The sequence below is a fragment of the Staurois parvus genome, unplaced genomic scaffold, assembly GCF_062004578.1.
Source record: "Staurois parvus isolate SC_StPar_1 unplaced genomic scaffold, SC_StPar_1.0 ptg000421l, whole genome shotgun sequence".
NCBI lineage: Eukaryota > Metazoa > Chordata > Amphibia > Anura > Ranidae > Staurois > Staurois parvus.
In genome coordinates this window covers 215,079-238,335 of record NW_028318217.1, presented here as the reverse complement: position 1 = coordinate 238,335, position 23,257 = coordinate 215,079, and the positions used below count along the sequence as shown (strand labels likewise).

Sequence of the window (23,257 nt, the reverse complement as noted above, 5' to 3'; positions counted from 1 at the left end):
GTGATGTTCCAGTGGGGTTTTCTTCTTTTGATGGCATTGTTCCAGGACTGAGTGGTGCTTCTGTAATAAATTGGGAGTGCCTCTCAGACTTGGGAGTATTATAATTATATATATACAGTCAGGTCCATAAATATTGGGACATCGACACAATTCTAACATTTTTGGCTCTATACACAACCACAATGGATTTGAAATGAAACAAGATGTGCTTTAACTGTAGACTGTCAGCTTTAATTTGAGGGTATTTACATCCAAATCAGGTGAACGGTGTAGGAATTACAACAGTTTGCATATGTGCCTCCCACTTGTTAAGGGACCAAAAGTAATGGGACAGAATAATAATCATAAATCAAACTTTCACTTTTTAATACTTGGTTGCAAATCCTTTGCAGTCAATTACAGCCTGAAGTCTGGAATGCATAGACATCACCAGACGCTGGGTTTCATCCCTGGTGATGCTCTGCCAGGCCTCTACTGCAACTGTCTTCAGTTCCTGCTTGTTCTTGGGGCATTTTCCCTTCAGTTTTGTCTTCAGCAAGTGAAATGCATGCTCAATCAGATTCAAGTCAGGTGATTGACTTGGCCATTGCAGAACATTCCACTTCTTACCCTTAAAGAACTCTTTGGTTGGTTTTGCAGTCTGCTTTGGGTCATTGTCCATCTGCACTGTGAAGCAACGTCCAATGAGTTCTGAATTATTTGGCTGAATATGAGCAGATAATATTCCCGAAACACTTCACAATTCATCCGGCTGCTTTTGTCAGCAGTCACATCATCAATAAATACAAGAGAAGCAGTTCCATTGGCAGCCATACATGCCCACGCCATGACACTACCACCACCATGATCACTGATGAGGTGGTATGGACGGATCATGAGCAGTTCCTTCTCCATACTCTTCTCTTCCCATCACTCTGGTACAAGTTGATCTCGGTCTCATCTGTCCATAGGATGTTGTTCCAGAACTGTGAAGGCTTTTTTACATGTCGTTTGGCAAACTCTAATCTGGCCTTCTTGTTTTTGAGGCTCACCAATGGTTTCCATCTTGTGGTGAACCCTCTGTATTCACTCTGGTGAAGTCCTCTCTTGATTGGTGACTTTGAAACACATACACCTACCTCCTGGAGAGTGTTCTTGATCTGGCCAACTGTTGTGAAGGGTGTTTTCTTCACCAGGGAAAGAATTCTTCGGTCATCCACCACAGTTGTTTTCCGTGGTCTTCCGGGTCTTTTGGTGTTGCTGAGCTCACCGGTGCGTTCCTTCTTTTTAAGAATGTTCCAAACAGTTGTTTTGGCCACGCCTAATGTTTTTGCTATCTCTCTGATGGGTTTGTTTTGTTTTTTCAGCCTAATGATGGCTTCATTGATAGTGACAGCTCTTTGGATCTCATCTTGAGAGTTGACAGCAACAGATTCCAAATGCAAATAGCACACTTGAAATGAACTCTGGACCTTTCATCTGCTCATTGTAATTGGGATAATGAGGGAATAACACACACCTGGCCATGGAACAGCTGAGAAGCCAATTGTCCCATTACTTTTGGTCCCCTAACAAGTGGGAGCCACATATGCAAACTGTTGTAATTCCTACATTGTTCACCTGATTTGGATGTAAATACCCTCAAATTAAAGCTGACAGTCTGCAGTTAAAGCACATCTTGTTCGTTTCATTTCAAATCCATTGTGGTGGTGTATAGAGCCAAAAATGTCAGAATTGTGTAGATGTCCCAATATTTATGGACCTGACTGTATATATATATATATATATATTTTAATTTGATTTCAGGTACTTATATAGCGTTGTCAATTTATGCAGCACTTTACATATATATTGTACATTCACATCAGTCCCTAACCCTCAAGGGGCGTACAATCTAAGGTCCCTAACTCACATTCATACATACACATACTAGGGACAATTTAGACAGGAGCCAATTAACATCCCAGCATAAATAAGATATAGTGCTGTTGTGCTTAAAAATAGATATTCGGGGCATGGTCTGCTGAGATCCAAGATGGCTGCGTGACACAGGAGCTCCTGCCAGCCAGAGACCTTGCATCGATATCAGCAGAGGAGCGGGTGAGACAGAGCCATTACATGATGGGGAAAGTGGACCGGAAGGTCACCGGCTCCTGTTCCCGCTCTCCGTGGGCACATAACCCCCAGCAATCCAGACATATTCAGGAGCTGTTCAGCTCCCAGCAGAGGGACAGACCACATGCAGCATCCCCCTCTCCCTCCACTACAGTAACATGTGCTCAGAGAGTACAGAGCACAGACACTGGGGCTGGCATGGAATCTGTCCCACAGCATGATCTCTCTTCAGGCTCACATACACTTTCTTTAAGAGATCTGCAGGCAGTTGCAGCTGACATTAAAGCTACATTTACCACAGCCCTCAGTGACCTAAGGGAAGACCTCCATTTGTTAGGTACAAGAATAGAGGAGGTGGAATTCACAAGCAGATCTAATGCTGATGCCATAGTGGAGATCCAGCAGTTGTCAGTATCGCACACATCTCATATCTGTGATTTTTTAGACAGATTGAAGATCTGGATAATAGAGGTCCCAGACATAATATCAGATTGCGTGGCTTGCCTGAATCTGTGGAGCCGAGAGACATCCCCAAAACAGTAATTGCGATCTTCAATGATCTGCTGGGCCGTCCACCTGCTGCACCCATTGATCTGGAACGTGCACACAGAGCGCTTCGCTCCAGAGGCAGAGATTCTGACCCCCCAAGAGATGTGGTGTGTTGCTTGGTCAGCTTTCCAATCAAAGAAGACATTCTCTGAAGGGCCAGAGAAAGAAGACGCCTTTTATTTCAGGGTAATGAGATACACCTGTTCCAGGACCTCTCCTCCATATCCTTGCAACAAAGGCGAGAACTTCGCCCCCTGCTGGACACACTTCGCTCTCATAACATACCATACAGGTGGCGATTTCCATTCTCTCTCTCCGCTCAAGCTCAGGGGCGCACAGCTTACCTGCGAGTTCCAGAGGATCTCCCCAGCTTCTGTTCCGCACTGGACATTCCTATAGTTAAGCTTCCAGATTGGTACAGATCTTTGCATCTTCCAAATGCTATTGAATCTGGTCGAGTACCAAGTGACATGGATTGGCAAGGCCCCCATCTCCACCGCTGCCGATCGGTCCCTTCCACTCCTCTGAGACTTCCTGCCAGAGGCTCCATTACCAACAACAGCCCCACGGCCTCTCCTGCACATCGCAGACCCTGCCATGATGCCTAATGGTCTTTCTTCGATCTCTTCCCTGACTTTCTCTCATCACCAATACTTATCCAGATTATGATCTTACCGTATCCCTCTCATCCGACTCCAGGACCATGCCGGTAGCACCTCGGGTCCTATTTGGCCCCTTAACTGGACACCTTCACCCTTTCATTTTCTGTTCTTTAACCCATCTGCCCTGGTCCAGGTCTTTTGATGCCCCTGTAGATGTTGCCAAATGCGTCTCATCGATCATGAAGACCTTTTCCCTCTCCGTCTCAGCTTCTTCAATGGACCGCTAGTCCTGATGTACCTCCACAGGCACCCTCCATGTCACTGGCCTTTTTATTGCTGCATTTTCACTACCTCTGATGGAAGCCTGGGGAATGGTCCTACAGTTTTTCTCTAACCCGGTTTGTAATGTACAGTTGTGTTGAAAATAATAGCAGTCAGACATCACTAACCTGATCAATCACTGTTTTTGGTAGAAATAATATTTCTACATGGCAAATAATTTACTAGCAGGTGTAGTAGAGTAATAGAAATCCAACAGACCCAACAGTCATGGCATGCATGCTGCTGATTCTGTGTCATTGAATCACTCATTGAAAGGGGCGTGTTCAAAATAATAGCAGTGTGGAGTTCTATTAGTGAGGTCATTCATTCTTTGAAAAACAGGTGGAAATGATTGCCCTTATTTAAGGAAGGAAGGCAGCAAATGTTGGACATGCTGGTTACAGTGCATTTCTCTCTGAAGTTCTGAGGAAAATGGGTCGTTCCAGACATTGTTCAGAAGAACAGCGTACCTTGATTAAAAAGTTGATTGGAGGGGAAAACATATAAAGAAGTGCAGAAAATGATCGGCTGCTCAGCTAAAATGATCGCAAATGCTTTAAAAAGGCAACCAAAACCTGAAAGACGTGAAAGAAAACGAAAAACTACTACTGGAATGGATAGAAGAATAGCCAAAATGGCGCGGACTCAGCCAACAATTAGCTCCAGGAAGATGAAAGAAGGTGTGACGTTCCCTGTGAGGACTGTTACAATTAGAAGACGCCTATGTGAAGCCAAGCTATCTGCAAGAAGCCCCCGCAAAGTCCCACTGTTGGAAAAAAGACGTGTGCTGAAGAGGTTACAATCTGCCAAAGAGCATATTGACTGGCCTAAAGAGAAATGGCGCAACATTTTGTGGACTGATGAAAGTAAGATTGTTCTTTTTGGGTCTAGTGGGCGGACACAGTTTGTCAGACGACCCCCAAACACTGAATTCAAGCCACAGTACACTGTGAAGACAGTGAAGCATGGTGATGCAAGCATCATGATATGGGGATGTTTCTCATACTACGGTGTTGGGCCTATTTATCGCATACCAGGGATCATGGATCAGTTTGAATACATCAGAATACTTGAAGAGGTCATGCTGCCTTATGCTGAAGAGGAAATGCCCTTGAAATGGGTGTTCCAACAAGACAACGACCCCAAACACACCAGTAAACGTGCAACATCTTGGTTCCAGACCAACAAGATGGACGTTATGGAGTGACCAGCCCAATCCCCGGATCTTCATCCAATAGAAAACTTGTGGGGTGACATCAAAAATGCCGTTTCTGAGGCAAAACCAAGAAATAGAGAAGAACTGTGGAATGTGGTCCAATCATCCTGGGCTGGAATACCTGATCACAGGGGCCAGAAGTTGGGTGACTCCATGCAACACAGATGTACAGCAGTTCTCAGAAACAGTGCGACTACAACCAAATATTCATGAAGTCATTCAAAGGAAAGCAAAATCTTCAAACATTTCTCAGTTTATATAGTGAATGTTTGAGTTTGTAAAGAAGAATACAAACACTGCGATTTATTTGAACCGTCTAATATTCACTTTTCTTCCATTTTTTTAGAGGAACAACACAAATTTGATGTATTTTCTTCATGTTGTGATTTGGAATAGAATGTGTCGTGTTCCCAATGCATTTGTGTATATGGAAATAAAAGCTATTAGAAGGATTTTGAGCTTTGTTCACTATTTTCAACACACTGCTATTATTTTGAACACAACTGTATATGCTGATTTGTCTGGAGAGTATGGATCTCCAGACCCTCTATGCCCATCCCCTGTTTGGTTGGATGGCCTCCCAGGGGTCTTATTATGATCTTGCAGTGGTCAGAGGTGATTTCCATGCCCTCCATTACATATTGTCTGTATTTCCCTGACCATAATCCCTACTGTTCTTCATTAGAGTTTACTGTGAGAGGCTTCATACTCCAGCTCGCCTTTATACCTTTTCCAGGGGTGGTGTGGGATGGTGGGGGGAGACTGGGTTGGGGGGAGGAAGGGATCCGGGACCCGGGCTGTCATTTCCATACTATTATTATGTTACATATCTGTTTGAAATCAAGTATCACCTCGTTACACTCTCCAGGTGTTGTTCCCTGTGGGGTCCGGCCCCCTCCTTCACCTCATGTCATAACACCCATCTAAACCACATCTACTGCTTTCAGGTTTTGAAACCATCATTTGGAGCTTCTGCTGAGCTCCCCCCCCAGTCCCGTCCTCTTTCCTCTCCCCTTGCCTAGCTACCGCTATTTTTTCTTTTTAGACATGAGGTGCTACTTGATTTTTAGAATGTCGTGGAGTCCTGCGGGAGCGGAGTGGGAGATGGATGGTTTGAGTTTTTGGGAGGAAGTCGGGAAGAGAAGAGTTAGGACAGATAAGAGATACCTTAGGGTTCCAAAAAGAAATGGTGCACTATGTCTCATTTTTCCCAACGGTTTCCTTTGATGGTTGCTTTTTTTTTTTTTTGAATGGTTGCGCTGCTGTTTCTGCGATGTTGCATTGTTTTTGCCATAAACAGATTATGATACAATTTGCTTTTCATCGTAATGATATGCAGGTTTTCCATCTGGCTTTCACTGATGTTTTATTTTCAGCATGGACTCGCACACTGGCCCTACCACGGCACACCTACGATGCCACAACTCTGCCCATAACTTTAGGATCATGCCACAACTGCATTCCACTCCGATGTGCATTTTCTCATTTCCCTAGATACAATGCTTCCACCACGATACGCCCTAATTATATATATTCGGCCTCCTTGCCCTCATGACATTTGTTACATTTTCCTTCTGATATCCCTAAGCTTGTTGCTGCGTCTTACCTCACCCATTATGTTGGACGATGGCGGTTGTGCCCCCATCTATATCTTCATTCAAACGAATTGTGCTCACCCTCCCTCCCCAATTCTTGCATTTTTTAAGGTCCATGGCCCGGCAGACTATTTCATTTTGGATCTAAGTCCACCACGTTTCCCACACAGCGAGCTTTGAGAGCTCTCGCTGAACTTTTTCCGGCCGTCTTTACTCCCCTGTCCTCTGCCTCTCATCTCCTTTCATTCCTTGTTCCTCTTTCTGCTATTTCCCTCCTACCCCTTCTTCTATCTTGTTCTTCTTTCCTCCTTCCCATATCTTGGTGGGTCAGCTGGTCTACCCCCACTGCCGGTTATCTCTCTCTCTCTCTCTTTTCTCCCCTAATTTCCCTCTTCCTTTTCATTTCCTTTCTTTTCCTTCCCCTCTCCCCCCCTTTTTTTTTCTTTCCTCTCTTTTCTCTCTTCCCCATACCACCTTTCCCATCCCTTTAGGTTCCCTTTACTCTCCCGGATATGTCTTCTCTCAACTCCCTGTCAGGACATCTTTCGCTGAAAGTTCTGTCTATTAATGTGAAGGGTCTGAATACCCCTAAAAAGCGCTCTCTCCTGCTTTCGCACCTTTTTAAACAGAGAGCGGATATTGTTTTTCTTCAGGAAACGCACTTCCATCACAATGCCATACCCAAGCTTACCAACTCCCATTTTCCGACAGTTTATCATGCTCCTAACCCTCATGCTAAATCTAAAGGCGTTGCCATTTTGATTGCAAAGCACCTCCCTCTGGTTATCTCGTAGTCACTTCTGGATCCGGATGGTAGATTCCTGTTTCTAAAAGGTAATTTTGCCAATAGGCCCATCACTTTTGCAAATCTTTACGCACCCAACACTAGACAGGTATCCTTTTTCCGCTCCATTATCTCTTCACTCTGCTCCTTCCTGACGGGTATCCTAATCTTGGGAAGTGATCTTAATGTTCCCCTATGCCCTTTATTGGACTCTTCCTCGGGAAGCTCTTTCTTGCCATATAAATCCATTAGACAGATTGACACTCAACTTCAAGATCTGCAACTTCACGACTCTTGGCGAGTCCTCCACCCGAATGTCAAAGACTATACATTTTTCTCCCCTCCACACAACAAATATTCCAGAATCGATTACCTCTTCATCACGCAAGCTGACCTCTCTTTCCTCCATGATTCCTCCATCGAACCGATGGTCCTCTCTGATCATCACTCTATCACTATGACATTACGATTTCTGGAGAAACATTCCCGTTCTAACATATGGCGTTTGGATGCCTCTCTTCTTTCTGACTTAGCCAATGAAGCAGAGGTTCGCTCCCAATTAATGGACTACTTTTCGAACAATCAAACTCCAGATACCTCTTCGTTAACTCAATGGGAGGCACATAAATGCGTCATTCGAGGAGTCCTAATAGCTATGGCCACAAGACGTAAAAAATAGAGACAGACTCGCTTACAACTCTTAGATCGCATTAAATTCCTGGAAAAGGCGCACAAACATAATCAGGCCTCCTTGACTTTATCTGATCTTACGGTCACCCACACACAGCTCTTAAACGAACTAGGCAAGACAGCTAAGCGCAGATTCATTTTGTCGCACAAACGTTTTTATGAATTTGCTAACAAAAGCGGGAGATTCTTAGCCAGATCCCTCCAGACAAAAAAGTCGAGTTTAACGGTTCATAAGATTAGGAGCTCGGATGGCTCTTTGGCCACCTCAAATGCGGATATAGCATCTCACTTTGAGCAATACTACAAAACATTATACAATCTCCCTCCAGAACGTCGCCCTTCTGAGACCAATAAGTCTAGAGACACCCCAATCTCTGACTTTCTTCACCTCTATAGTCCTTCCACTGTAACTGATGATACTGTTCAGGATTTGGAACATCATATCACAGCGGAGGAACTCTCCCGAGCCATCCAGCAAATGAAACCTGGTAAAAGCCAGGACCCTGATGGTCTTTCTGTGGCATATTACAAAGAGTTTCTAGATATTTTAAGTGGACCCCTCCTCTCCGCCTTCAACAGTTTCTCTTCACCCTCCACGCAACATCATCGCCTCCTGGAAGCTCATATCACTGTCATCCCCAAAGAAGGTAAAGATGTCACTTTGGTTACCAATTATAGACCCATCTCTCTTTTGAACGTAGACATCAAAATCTACGCAAAGATCCTAGCCAACCGTCTCCTTCCCTTCTTACCCTCCCTGATTGACCTTGACCAAGTGGGCTTCATCCCGGGAAGGGAAGCAAGGGATAACACCATCAAAGCTCTTAACCTTCTCCACAGGCTTCATGATTCTCGCAGTCCAGGATTTATTCTTTCCCTAGATGCCGAGAAGACTTTTGATAGGGTGTCCTGGGATTACTTAAAGGCATCCCTACAGGCGATTGGTTTAGGGGACACCATGCTCAATTTTATTATGGCACTGTATTCTGGTCCAACGGCTCAGGTCCATGTGAATGGGCATCTATCTCATCCATTCCCTCTTGGGAATGGTACGCGCCAAGGTTGCCCCCTACCCCTGCTTCTTTTTGTGATATCACTAGAACCATTGTTACGCAAACTCAGATATCCCAGATATCAGGGGTATTTCCGTGGCGAACAAGGAATACAAACTTGCTGCCTACGCAGACAACATTCTTTTGTTTTTGACGGAGCCAAGGATCACCTTGCCCAACCTACTTAAGGATTTTTCCTTTTTTGAGTATATCTCGAACCTCAAAATTAATAATTCCAAATCCTATGCCTTAAACATTACTCTTCCTCTAGACCTGGTTTCCTTTTGTCAGTCACAGTTCCCATTTCAATGGGAAACAGACTCCCTTACCTATCTGGGAATACAGCTTACGAGTAACCTCTCTGATCTTTATGTCAAAAACTTTCTTCCAACTCTTGGTGCCATCCGAGCAGACCAAACTAGGTGGCATCGCCCATGCTTCTCCTGGTTTGGTAGGGCTGCTACACTAAAAATGAATATCCTCTTGTGCCTCCTCTATCTATTTCAAACCTTACCTATCTATTTACCACCTGCCTTTTTCGTTTCATGCAGAAGAATGTGCTCTCTTTTTCTCTGGAATCATAAACGGCCACGTATTTCCTTCTCCCAACTTGTGCTCCCCAAATCCAAAGGGGGGATTGGACTACCTGACCTGCAACTCTACCCTCGGGCCTGCCATCTTACTAAGATAATCAATTGGAATATTCACTTTATCACCAAAGTATGGGTCCAGCTGGGACACTCTTGTTCCACTTCCCCCCTGGCATCGATCCCGTGGCTTCTGACCAAACACATTCCTCAAGACCTCCTCCTACATCCAATATTCGGTCCTTCCCTTAAAACCTTTTGCTTAGCCTGTAAATCGACCTCCATTTCCGATGCCCCCAACCCACTAACTTCTCTTTGCCTCAATCCGGACTTCCCTCCCGGTATGCATAAGTCCTTTCAATCAGCACATTGGCCACACAGTCAAATTTTAGCGAACCATTTTTTTCACAAAGGTCAGCTGAAGTTCTTCCCTGGCAAGTACTGTGGGTGATCTAACCTTTCCCTTTTGGGCCTGTCTTCAAATCAGACATTTTCTTCTCTCTCCTGCATATCGTCATAAATGGGTCCACCCTCTTACCTCCTTTGAGTCACTCTGTTCAAAGGTTGAACCACGGAGGCATTTAGTACCATTTACCTATCTGCTTCTTCTTGGTGACAGAACCTCTGATTCATTTCCTGCCTGCAAAGCTTGGAAAAGAGACTTAAACATTTGCTTTTCTTCCTCTGATTGGGACCAAATCTTTACCTTTGCTCATAAATGCTCCTTGAATGTTTCGGCACAAGAAAACGGATACAAGTTGGAGACACGTTGGTACAATACACTTTCTAGAATCCATAATTTTAATCCATCCAGACCCAGTATTTGTTGGAGATGTGGGGCTCCTGTTGGATCTCTTCTTCATATCTGGTGGGACTGACCTATGGTTCAGCCCTTTTGGCAGGAGGTACATCAGATTACTTCTTCAGTGTCTACTCTTGATAATGAATTCTCTCCGGCCCAACTCCTCCTCCACCACACTCCGCTTCCCAAACGTCTATATCTCAAATCTCTGGCTATGCATATGCTTAACGCGGCTAAACTCAGCTTACCGGTTCTCTGGGGGTCTGTTCACCCCCCCACAGTGCGAGATTGGTTCATACATTTGAACAGAATTGCTGAAATGGAAGAGCTGATTGCTTCTTCTCTGGATAACCCTACAAAATTTTCTCATACGTGGTCCTGTTGGATTCACTTCTGAACGACCCCTGAATATCATTCTTTCTTGGGCCTTGCTGACTGATTCTGAATCTCTCTGGTACCCCGTAGTTTTTCTGGTGATATATTGGCTCTCTGTTTTTTTTAAGGTTGTGATTGAGGTCCTTTGTCTCGATGTCCTGTACTGCTTGGAGCAAGTTACGCTTGGCACCCTGCTACGCCGGCAACTGTCCCCAGCTCGCTTCTCTGCCAGAGTTGCGCATATCTCTCATGTCCTGGGAGTCTAGAGTAAAGGTGACTTACCTACCCTCCTACTCCTCCACACCTCCTTCCCGTCTGACCCTTCCCCAACCCCCCATCTCCCTCCACCCCTCCACCCCTCTTTTTTTTTTCTTTTTCTTTTTCTCCTCTCTTCCCTTCTTTTTCATGCTTATTCTTAAATTCTTAATCCCCATTTCCTTGCTTTCCTACTCAGAGTTTAGCTTTCATTCTCCCCTTTCTATTTTGGTACACTTCTCTACGCATAGGAGCCCTACTCCCTATCTGCAATCCAGCTGCACATATGTTTTACTTTTACATATCTCCTTTCCCGAACCCTTTACCCGCGTGCTGGCAACCTGTAGTGGGTTTCCTCAGTTTCATCAAAAGTAAAAGGTCATATCCTACAAGCCCTTGCACCCCCCCTCCACACCTACTGTATACATTTCCAATGCATACCTTTGACTCACTGGCCCCGCTCTTTGCTGCTGCTCAGTAACTGAGGTTATATATCATGGACCTGCCAGTGATGTGATTCCAATATGCTGAATAAGGGCTTGAGACCAGATATGCCTTTAGTGTTCCTGTGCTCGCATGTCCTCATTTTTCCTCTGTTTTCTTTTCCCTGGGATGACTTATGTCCGATTCTTTGTCTATGTATTGCTATGTATCTTTTTGTTTGCTGTATGTGTATTACCTCCTATTGTATTTCTGATACAATACTAATTGGTGAACTTCGTGCAAAAATGACAGGTGCTCCTCTGTGCTCAATCAGTGCCCCACATGGATGTGCACTCAGCGTTAGCCGTGGACCACCTATCTCTAGGTTGGTCTTAAGCACCTGGTTAGGGACTAGCTCAATGCGTGATGGCAAGAATGGCACCAATATTCATTCCTGGGAATCATGTGATCTGGCTGATTGTAACCAATAGGATGATGACCAACGTGGATATAAATGATAGTGTAGTTTCAAAAGAGCCTTTTAAACTTTCTCCTCTCCTCCCCGGCAGTAAACCAAGTTTCAGCATGTGATCAGAAACAAAAATAAACATCCCATAGTGCAAAACCATAAAAAACTTTAATGATGGGGATAAACTATAAGAATAAAACTCACAAGCAAAGTGCCCATAACCTGGCAATCAGTGTATTCAGCCTTTCTGCCTGTGAAAAGAAACCAAGATGGTCGCTGCGTTCCAAAGGGCGGAAATGATGTCAGCAAAAGTTACGTCTTCAAACCTCAACCGGTTTCAATCAATAGATCGTCATCAGGAAGTGCAAGATCTGCCATTTTGGAGATGGTATTTATACACAGCAGTGATGACATCACTTGCTGCAGCTGTGTCACATAATTACTTGCCCAAATCTATCCATAATTACCTGCAAAATTTATTTATTTCAGGTACTTATATAACACCATCAATTTACGCAGCACTTTACATACATATTGTACATTCACATCAGTCCCTAACCCCCAAGGGGTGTACAATCTAAGGTCCCTAACTCACATTCATACATACACATACTAGGGACAATTTAGAAAGGAGACAATTCACCTCCCAGCATGTCTTTGGAGAGTGGGAGGCAGGGGCGGACTGACCATTTGGAAACTCAGGCACTGCCTGAGGGCCCGGGGTCAGTAGGGGGCCCCATGAGATGCCCCTGGTACCTTTTTCATAGGCTTTTTTGAGTTTGGGCAAGGACACAGGGGCCCCATGATCCCGGGGGCCAGTCCACCCCTGGTGGGAGGAAACCGGAGTACATGGAGGGAACCCACGCAGGCATAGGGAGAACATGCAAACTCCAGGCAGGTGGTGCTGTGGTCGGGATTTGAACCAGCGACCCTAGTACTGCAAGGCGGAAGTGCTAACCATTTAGCCACTGTGCTGCCCACTGCTGAATACAGCGTACATTGCCGGATATGCTTGGACTAGTAAACAAAACTTAAAATTAAATCATAAAGTAAATTTAGTGCATAAAATACAGTGATGGGGTTCTTAAAGGGAAAAACCCCGCTTACCAATAATGCCTAAATCCTTTATCAGAATATTAAACAGATGTAAAACCAACCAGTATATTCCCAAAGGGAGTCATAAATTCTGTCAGATTTGCATACTTTGAGCTGTATACTACATACAGTTTAAAAACTGTCCTGTGTCAATCTCTATGCTGAAAAAGCTAATTAAGCCCTTGGCGCCGGTGCCTCCTGGCCCTTTAAGGGTTTCAGAAGCCAGAAGGTGGGGCGGGTGTAAGGGATTTCCGGCAAGAAGAATCACAATCGGGAATGCACATGCGCATAGGAATTCCTGCAGAAGAATTGCCGGTTGTGCGCATGTGCGCAGGAATGCGCGATCATGCACGTGCACACGCACCGCGAAGATTGGCGCCAGACGGCCCATTTAAGGAGTGCCTCTGCTCAGGTTCAGCGCTGACTGGTCTTCAGCTCCCCCCGTGTCCTGCTTGTTCCTGTACGATTCCTCCATTACCAACCCAGCTTGTTCCTGACCCGACTTCGATTACTCTCCTGTTACCGGTTCCTGACTTCGGCTCTACTCCTGACCTTGGCTTTTCCTTCTGATTCTGTACCACGCTGCCCGACTGTTGATGACCCTGGCTATCCCATGACTCTGCTCCAGTCTCTTGTCCTCACTACCTGCCTTGCTCTGCTGCACGCCTGGCAATCCACAAGACCTGCTCTGCCTATTACTACGGTGTCCAAATCAGAGGATCATCCGCCTTCCAAGGTCATCATCTGCAAGAGCTGCAAACAACAACCACTGGTGCTCTTGTCCCCCTGGTCCCTAGACTCCCTTTGTTCCAACTTCAGCGGGGTCTGGGCTAGTGACACAAGTGAGGCCGACCTCGTCAATTCAGTCTCCCATCAGGTACGTGACAGTGGGGTTTACGGTCATGTGACCGCTGTGACACGACGTCACGGCGGTCACATGATTGGTAAAGGTCCCAATCGAAAGAGGAGATCGGGACCTTTCTGTGAGTACTGGACATTTGTGCTGGGAGTGCGTAGGGCACGCTCTCTTAGCACATGTTTTTTTTTAATAGAATGCAAATGTGCGGCCGCTCGGCATCTAGGCCCAGACGCTGGGAGGCCACACATTTACGTTTGGCCAGCGCAAAGAGGCTAAAGGGGAATATACTCTCCCAAGCTTTACTAAACTGCCTGATATCAATCAAAATTGGTCTTAAAGGGGACAAGCCACTCAGAAAACTTCTCCCAGAATAATGGATGTTACATACTGTAAGCTGTACTCTAGATACGGTCTATAAAAAAGGGTAATCGATAGCAATCTAAATGCTAAAATAACTTTTTAAAGGGGGGATGTGTTCTCCCAAGCTTAGTGGAACCGTCTTATATAATCAGAAATCTAATAGAGGACAGTTCACTCAGGTTGATTAGCCCAGAGTAAGAACCATGTTCCAGAAATGGGGGTACCCAATCTATGAAATATGGGTACCTATCTATATATAAATATAGTATGGAGTTCAAGATCGACCCTAAAGCCCCCTTAAGGGGGAACTCCGACTATACAATGGATGAAACTAAACTAAATAGTCCCATTGCCTGGTTTTAGAGTTACTAATAAGTACTCTTGGGATTTCAAACCAGACCAAAACCCCCCATACAGTAATGGCCTTAAAGGGGAACTCTAAATATATTGCAAAAGGCATCCATCTATGTAATACGTAGACTAGATGATAATTCCTTGTACCTCATAAATGGGGCTAATAGCAAGGGTCCCTAAAAATTGGTCAAAAAACAGTTTTGGTCTATTTCTACATTTAACCCTGCTGATGATAAAGTTTGAAGTTTGTAAATCCACTGGGTTTTATTTTTTTAAATTTCCCTGATCATATGTGAGCCTCTCCAGTGTTTATCTATTTTGTCTATAGCAAAGAAGGAAAGGTAGGAAGGGTCCTTATTATGTGCCACTCTGATATGGTTGGATACACTGTTTTTGGTGTATCCTTCTTTTTTAATATTGGTTATATGTTCGCTAATTCTCTTAGTGAGTTTGCAGGTTGTTCTTCCTATATACTGGTATCCACAAGTGCAGATCAGCATATAAGTAACATATTTAGACTGGCAGGTAATAAAAGGTTTAATGGTATACTGTTTGTAAGAACCAGCATGTCTTTATAATTTGCAAGGAAACCAAAGTACTCAGAGGAAACCCACACAGGAACAGGGGGAACATGCAAAGTTCAGGCAGGTGGCGCTGTGGTTGAGAATTGAACCAACAACCCCAGTGCTGCCAGGGGGAAGTGCTAACCACTTAGCCACTATGCTGCCCAGATTATAGATTGCATGTAAAAAACAGGCTGGGCTCACAGGATATAGGCAGAGTGTCATAAAAGGGACCATTGGTGCTGAACCGTGGAGGAAACTGTGTATAGAAGCTGAGGCTTGGCACTATTTATTCATATGGAGTTGGGGAGACTTGAAATGTGATAAATGTGAAGTTCCAGTTTTAGACAATGACACAATATCTTATTTTATAGGAATTTGTTATCATGTTACAGAAGAGATCGTTCTGCTTTACTTCCCCTTTGCAGGTAATTATTACATCACATTAGAACTGTATATATAATGGAATAATGGACGCTCCTAATGACCTGTCTGTAACATGTTATTTGTGCTATTTTAACTTCTAATGGGCTATTGATTTTTAGTGAGCTTTTATTTGGGTTGGAGTTCTGCTTTATTCAACTCCATTATATCCAACTCTCTCAACAGATGTTTTATGAATTCGAAAACTGGAAACACATGAACAGTGTCTTAGAGAGCTTTCAGGATTTCTTGGACCAGCAGGTAACAATACAGAGACCCCCTCATTACCTAACACTACTGTGTGTCTTTTTAGGAAATTTCAAAATTTACATGGAGCTTAGAATTTATTAAAATGACAACATCTGAGCTGCATTCCTAATGATCAAAACTGCCTGTAAAATAAATACCGAATTAAAAATCTAAAAAAAGGGGTTTGACAGTAAAAGTTAAAGTAAATGTGAACCAAATCACTAAAATTAATTTCAGAACTTTTTTTAATCCCATCCCATCAAGCCCTGACAGTGTCCATTTAACTGGGCTATTATGCCAAGAGGGCGGAAAGGTCTGCCTGATCATGTGATAACTGTGATTGGCTGTCACAGTGGTCACATGATCAGGAGCCGGTCCTGACGTCACAGATGGGGAGAAAAAATGTCAGGTCCTCTTTCTCTGTGCTGGTCGGATCGGTCCCGGGTTTCCCAGTGGGATGTGAGATCCCAGGAAGGGCAGCGCAGTGGCGGAAGGGGGGAGCCCCACTTATGCCACAGGAAAAAGTGATTGAGAGACTATATAGTGACTCTGATCATGTTTACCAGATAGGGAATCGCCTCCTGAAAAAATGGTAGCTTCAACCATGATCGTTGTATAACTACCTCAATACAAGGTTGTATATATAGTCGAAATACAGCGGTGTGGAGGTGGTTAAAATGTTTCCCAGTGATTTTCCCATGAAGGTTGTTCAGAAACGTCCTTTTTGATGAGAACCATTGACCAATTGTCCTCCTCCTGTGTTGTCACCCAGTCACATGCTGTTCTGGTGGAAAGTACAAGCTGCCATGGCTATACACCAGTGGTGGAACTACCAGCGTCGCACTTGTGACTGGGCCCTGATGCTCAGCCAGTGTGGGGGTGGGGGGGCCACAAGCAGTTTTGTGAGTAAAAAAGGGCACTTTTCTGCTGTCCGTAAAGAGCTATATTTGTCCCCAAGCTTTCTCTAGCCCATGCCCCCCTCCTTGCGCTCCCAACCAGCAGACTGCCTCCCTGCCCGAGCCAAGCTCAGCCAATTACAGATAAGTAAATGGCTGAGCTCAGCTCGGGCTCGGTGTCAGCTGTGGTCAGCTTGAGCGGGTGCTGCAGTCCTCTTGTCTGGTACACGGTGACATCATGGCGCTTGGAACCTTTCTAGCAAATATGGAAGTGACTACAAGGAAGGGGCATTGGGGGAGAGGAGGACCAAAGCCTGCAGGCAATTACAGGTCAGTGTGTAACAGCTCCAGGCCACACAGACCACAGCAGTTGGTCACTCTATGGGGGGTCACTGATGTAAGGGGGAACACTGATATAAAGGTCCCCCTTATATCAATGTCCTCATTCCCCTCTTACATCAGTGATCCCCTTTACCTTAGTGTATTCACTCTGCAGACTCTGGTGTAAAGGTGAACTCTGTGGGCCATGATGTAAGGGGGACTCTGGTGTAAAGAGGAACTCTGGTGTAACTCTGGTCCCCCCACCCCCTTTATATCAGACGTCCCAGCATCCTTCCTTACATCAGAGTCAGCAGAGTTCACTCTTACACATCAAGGGGAACTCTGCATATAGACAAAAAGGGGATGAACAAGGCTACAAGAGATCAGTAGCACTAAGATAAGGAAAAGGAGGAAAAAAAGTTAAGGGTTTTATGAAAAAAGAAAAAAACTTGGTAAATGCTTAGAATTAACAGAGCAAACTAAATGTCATCCAGTTTGGGTTTACATCTATCTTGAATTACTAACAGCAAGTATCAGCTAGCATAGTCTTTAGATGCAACCTCACAGAACACTCCTTAGTAATTGGGCAAAATTATTTGTGGATTTTACATACACACAGGAGTATTCAGGAAACAATATCTCTAAATAATGGGCAAACGTATCTTGTGCCGGGCGTTACCAGCATTTGCAACCTGTGCCTTTACCGGTGTCTCCACTGCTGATGCAAAGACAAATGGGAGCAGAACACAAAGAGCAGAAATGACTTTGAAAGGGTTCCAATACTGGTGTACATTGTCAGGGAAGAAGGAGCAAACCCTCTTGTAGGTATCCAGACTCCATCTTGGTTTGGGAAGATCTGCTCATTCTAAAGATCCTCTCTCACTTTCCTCTACATTGCTGCCTCCATATTGCTGTAGGAGTGGTACGAGTTCAAGAAGGGGTGATGTCTGAGTATCAGGGGTACCAGTGCATAAACAGGATGTTTTGGAGCGTTCATTGGGTATAAGTTTTGCTTACAAACACATAAGCCAGGATAGTAAGAGAGACTGATGACAGGCCAGAGTCAAACATAACTTGGTGATGAGGGTTTAGGCTTGGAGCTTTGTGAACAGTGTTAGCTGTGAGAATCTGCAGTATCAGCAGAATATTCAGCAAGGGGTCAGGTGTGAGATTCTGCAGCATTGTCTGTCTGGCTACGGTTCAGGAGTAAGTACAGTTGGGGGCCAGTTATACCAATTTGCAGCATAGTCCTGTTGCAGTGCCGAAGAAATCCAGCAGGGGTCAGGTGTGAGAGTCTGTCACAGGTGCAGAAGTATGTCCAGCAGGGATCACGTGGGAGAATCTGTAGCATAGTTCTACTGCAGTGCAGGAGAACATCCAGCAGGGGTCTGGTGTGAGAATCTGTAGCATAGTTCTACTGCAGTGCAGGAGTACGTCCAGCAGGTGTCAGGTGTGAGAATCTCCAGCATGGCCTGACTGCTGTTCAGTAGAAGGTCCAGTATTTGGTCGTCCAGAAAAGGAGAGCGAATTGGCTGTCTGATTACTTGTTGTAGACAGATTGCTACATTAATAGTAAGTCAGAAGTCCAAAAGCGAAAGGAAGAAGTAAAAGAGGTAATCAGAATAGAGACAACGGGAACAAAAGAGCAGAAGCTTGGGAAGGTGGTAGAGGAAGAGGGAGCGCTCTCCTCTGTTCAAACAAGGTTGGCATCTACGATCTTGTCCTAAGAAGATCCAGTGACTTGATGGATGGAGCCATGTTACTATTACATTTATTTATTTCAGGTACTTGTATAGCGCCATCAATTTACGCAGCGCTTTACATATATATTGTACATTCACATCAGTCCCTAACCCTCAAGGGGCGTACAATCTAAGGTCCCTAACTTACATTCATACATACACATACTAGGGACAATATAGACAGGAGCCAATTAACCTACCAGCATGTATTTGGAGTGTGGGAGGAAACTGGAGTACCTGGAGGAAACCCGCACAGGCACAAGGAGAACATACAAACTCCAGGCAGGTGGTGCTGTGGTTGGTATTTGAACTGATGGCCCTAGTACTGCCAGGCAGAAGTGCTAACCTCTTAGCCACTGTGCCGCCCAATTACATCACTTATTTCTCCATAGCTCCATAGAAATGTCTAATATTTTTCTATCGAACGTTAACAAATTATAAAGAGCCCTGAAGATAGGTGTTTTTTTTTTCTCATTTTTTTTTAGGAGAAATACTGCTCGAAAGGGTCATGTTATTTCTGCCCTTTATTTCTTTAGGAGAATATTTAAAAAACTGGCATGTTCATTCATACTGTAGATCAGCCTTTCTTAATCAGGGTCCATGGAATCTTTGGGGTTTCTCCAGAGTTTTCTAGGGGTTCCTTTTGAGCAATGAGCAGTTTCTGCCTCTCGGATGAGTATCTACTGAGACCAATGATATTTTTAGTTATCTTTAAGAGAGAATTCTTCCTACTGACCACAAATGTAAGGAGCATTCATCCAGTGACCATCAAACTGTAACTGATGTAACGGGATCTGCAGATATAGTTAAACACTAGCGGGGGTTCCCTAAGACCAGTAAATTATTTCAAGGGCTCCGCCATACTAAAAAGGTTGAGAGAGGCTGTTGTTGACATCCAAAATTCCAGGTTTTTATGCAGGTGGTATGTAGCACCAAATGTTCTAGTTTCATACTAAGAGGGGCAAGTACAACATTTGATTTAAGTTTCACCGTTCCTTTCTCCTACAGCTCCCCGCCAATGCTTCTCCATTCAGAGTCCTTTGGGTGACACCATCTGAGATGATGACCAGGGTCAGCGAGCAGACCGATGTTCATCTTGATAAGTATGAGGGTATCCTGAGCAGATATAACACTGCAAAGAAAGAGATGCACATGGAGGAGATGAAATCTCAGTTGAAAGAAAAACAAGAAAGTTTCTGCGCTGAATATTCAAAGCGCTTCACCAAATGTGCAGTGGGTATTGGCTGTGTTGTAGGAGGAGGAGTCCTGAGCCTGGCCGGTGGGGCCATAGGGGCAGCAGTGGCTGAGACTGTGCTCGCTGTTGAGGCATTCGGAGGCGCCATCGCCCTTGGAGCCATTGGAACTGGTGTTGGAGCGGGCGTTGGTCACGTTATTGGAAATGTGGAAAAGGAAAAAGTCACAAAAGCTGAGCGAAGTACAGAGACATCCAAAGAAGACACCCATCATCTGGTGGACAAAAAAGACTGACACCATTCCTGGAAATGTCTCTGGAATCACCCGGACTGTCCTTACTTATGAGCTGTTTACTATAATGATGGCTCATTCTTTATATCTTCAGATATCTTTATATGTGTATTTACTATTATTAGCTCTATATTTTGGGTAATTCTTTTTTAATTCACTTGAAAATGGATTCCATATTTACATTAAATACATTGCAATATAATGCATATAGTCCGTGGTGTATTTAGGTTTTGTACTGCCCTAGGCAACACAAAAATTGGCGTCCTCCACAGAGAGAGCCTGACATTGACCAAAAACACCCCTGCCTCCCACCCAAAAGAGCCTTCCACTACCACTGCCCCCATGCACCAGCCACCATTCCCCATGGTGACAGAGAGAAAGACACTTACCTTTACAGCTCCGGACATCCCCAGTAACAAGAGTCGGCCTGGGTACACCATCACGAATCCCGCAGCATCTCTCGGAACCCACCAGGTCCCCATGCTGTATGCGTACCTTCTTCCGTCCCTTCTTCCGAGGTGCTGCCCCCCCTGAAAAATGCCGCCCTAGGCAAATGCCTTGTTTGCCTTGTGATAAATACACCCCCTGATTATAGAAACCAGACACAAGGCCTGTGCCAATGGACTTTTTGCATCAGAACTTCTTACTTTACCCCATACAAGTCAACAGGCATGCAGAAACAGTTCATAGCAGGTTGATGTTGCTTAGAAGGTTAACTGCACCTCCTAATGAACTGCAAATGACCTCTGAAGCATCTAAACTCATCTCAAGTACAAGTGAGACCCATCTGAAGGCAAAATGCTCAACTTCATAGGCCCACACAGGGGACATCACTACAGTAGATATAAAAAGTCTACACACCCCTGTTAAAATGTCAGGTTTCTGTGATGTAAAAAAAGAGACAAAGATAAATCATTTCAGAACTTTGTCCACCTTTAATGTAACCTATAAACTGTACAACTCAATTGAACAACAAACTGAAATCTTTTAGGTGGAAGAAATTAAAAATAAAAAACTAAAATAATATGGTTGCATAAGTGTTCACACCCTTAAACTAATACTTTGTTGAAGCCCCTTTTGATGTGATTCCAGCACTCAGTCTTTTTGGGGAGGAGTCTATCAGCATGGCACATCCTGACTTGGCAATATTTTCCCGCTCTTCCTTGCAAAACCACTCCAAATTTGTCAGATTGTGAGGACATCTCCTGTGCACAGGCCTCTTCAGATCACCCCACAGATTTCCCATCGGATTCAGGTCTGGGCTCTGGCTGGGCCATTCCAAAACTTTCATCTTCTTCTGGTGAAGCCATTCCTTTGCTGATTTAGATGTACGCTTTGGGTCATTGTCATGCTGAAAGATGAAGTTCGTGTTCAGCTTTCTAGAAGAAGCCTGAAGGTTTTGTGCCAATATTGACTGGCATTTAGAACTGTTCATAATTCCCTCCACCTTGACTAAGGCCACAGTTCCAGCTGGAGAAAAACAGCCATAAAGCATGATGCTGCCACCACCATGCTTCACAGTGGGTATGGTGTTCTTTTGGTGATGTGCAGTGTTATTTTTGCACCCAACATATCTTTTGGAATTATGGCCAAAAAATTCACCCTTGGTTTCATCAGACCAGAACACGTTTTCCAACATGCTTTTGGGAGACTTCAGATGAGGTTTTGCAAAATTTAGCCGGACTTGGATGTTTTTCTTTGTAAGAAAAGTCTTCCATCTTGCCTCTCTACCCCATATCCCAGACATATGAAGAATACAGGAGATTGTTGTCACATGGACCACACAGCCAGGACTTGCCAGATATTCCTGCAGCTCCTTTCATGTTTCTGTAGGCCTCTTGGCAGCCTCCCAGACCAGTTTTCTTCTTGCCTTTTCATCCATTTGGGAGGGACGTCCAGTTCTTCGTGATGTCACTGTTGTGCCATATTTCCTCCATTGTTTGATGACTTCACGTGTTCCATGGTATATCTAATGCCTTGGAAATTCTTTTTTACCCTTCTCCTGACTGATACCTTTTAACAATGAGATCCCTCTGATGCTTTGGAAGCTCTCTGCGAATCGTGGCTTTTGCTGTAGGATGCGACTAAGAAAATGTCATGAAAGACTGACTAGAACAGCTGAATTTTATTTGGGGTTAATCAGAGACACTTTAAATGATGGCAGGCGTGTACTGACTCCTATTTAACATGATTTTGAATGTGATTGATTAATTCTGAACACAGCTACATCCCCTGTTATAAGAGGGTGTGCACACTTATGCAACCACATTATTTTAGTTTTTCTTATGTTTACTACCCCCCTAAAATATTTCAGTTTGTTTTTCAATTGAGTTGTACAGTTTGTAGGTCACATTAAAGATGAACAAAGTTTTGAAATGATTTATCTTTGTCTCATTTTTTTACATCACAGAAGCACGACATTTTAACATGAGGTGTGTAGACTTTTTATATCCACTGTATATACACCAATGTCCCTCAGGTCCATTGAAGGCAAGCGCTGTTCTGCATCTGACTTTATTTTTCCAATAAATTAACAGTTCCTAATTATCTTTTCTGTTTGATTTTTGTCTTTGTAAAATATTTTATTAACTAATCTGTTTGAGGAAAATTATAAAATTTTCCAGCTTAATGAATTTGGCAAATAATATAATTTGGAAATGACTTGGGAGGAACAAACAGGTGGAGGAGCTTATAACTAGGGATGAGCTGAGTGTCTGTCACGTGCGCCCACCCTGAATATCCTGAACTTGCGTTTGGACCAGTTTCCAGCTCTAAATAGTTGCTAAGGAAGCAGTCAGTGCCATGTCCTTACCAATCCCAGATGTTACCCGGACAGGCCAGGTAAGCAAAGGGCTGGAGATGAAGGGGGGGGGGGGGGGTTACACCATTATCAAATATGGCTACATTTACATGGGGGCGGTATCTGGATGCCCATTATTTTTAAAAGGGGTTTCTAGATTCCAAAAGCCCTCCACACACAGACACCCACAACCACCAGGCCAGGGTTGTAGGAAAGAGGCCCTTATCCACATCAACATGGAGACGTGGTGCTCCCTAACAAGTTGAGGGTATGTGGCCTGGTACGGTTCAAAAGGG

General features: G+C 44.3%; 1 pseudogene across 1 annotated transcript in view; it reads left to right on the top strand.

Moving 5' to 3' along the window:
• The window catches only part of LOC149454671 (RING finger protein 112-like), a 59,706-nt pseudogene extending 36,998 nt beyond the window's left edge, over nucleotides 1-22,708 (top strand). The window contains exons 11-13 of the transcript XR_016314176.1: nucleotides 15,420-15,473; nucleotides 15,655-15,729; nucleotides 19,685-22,708. The product of XR_016314176.1 is annotated as an RING finger protein 112-like (transcript). The remainder of the gene's footprint in view (nucleotides 1-15,419; nucleotides 15,474-15,654; nucleotides 15,730-19,684) is intronic.
• Nucleotides 22,709-23,257: the final 549 nt, after the last annotated feature.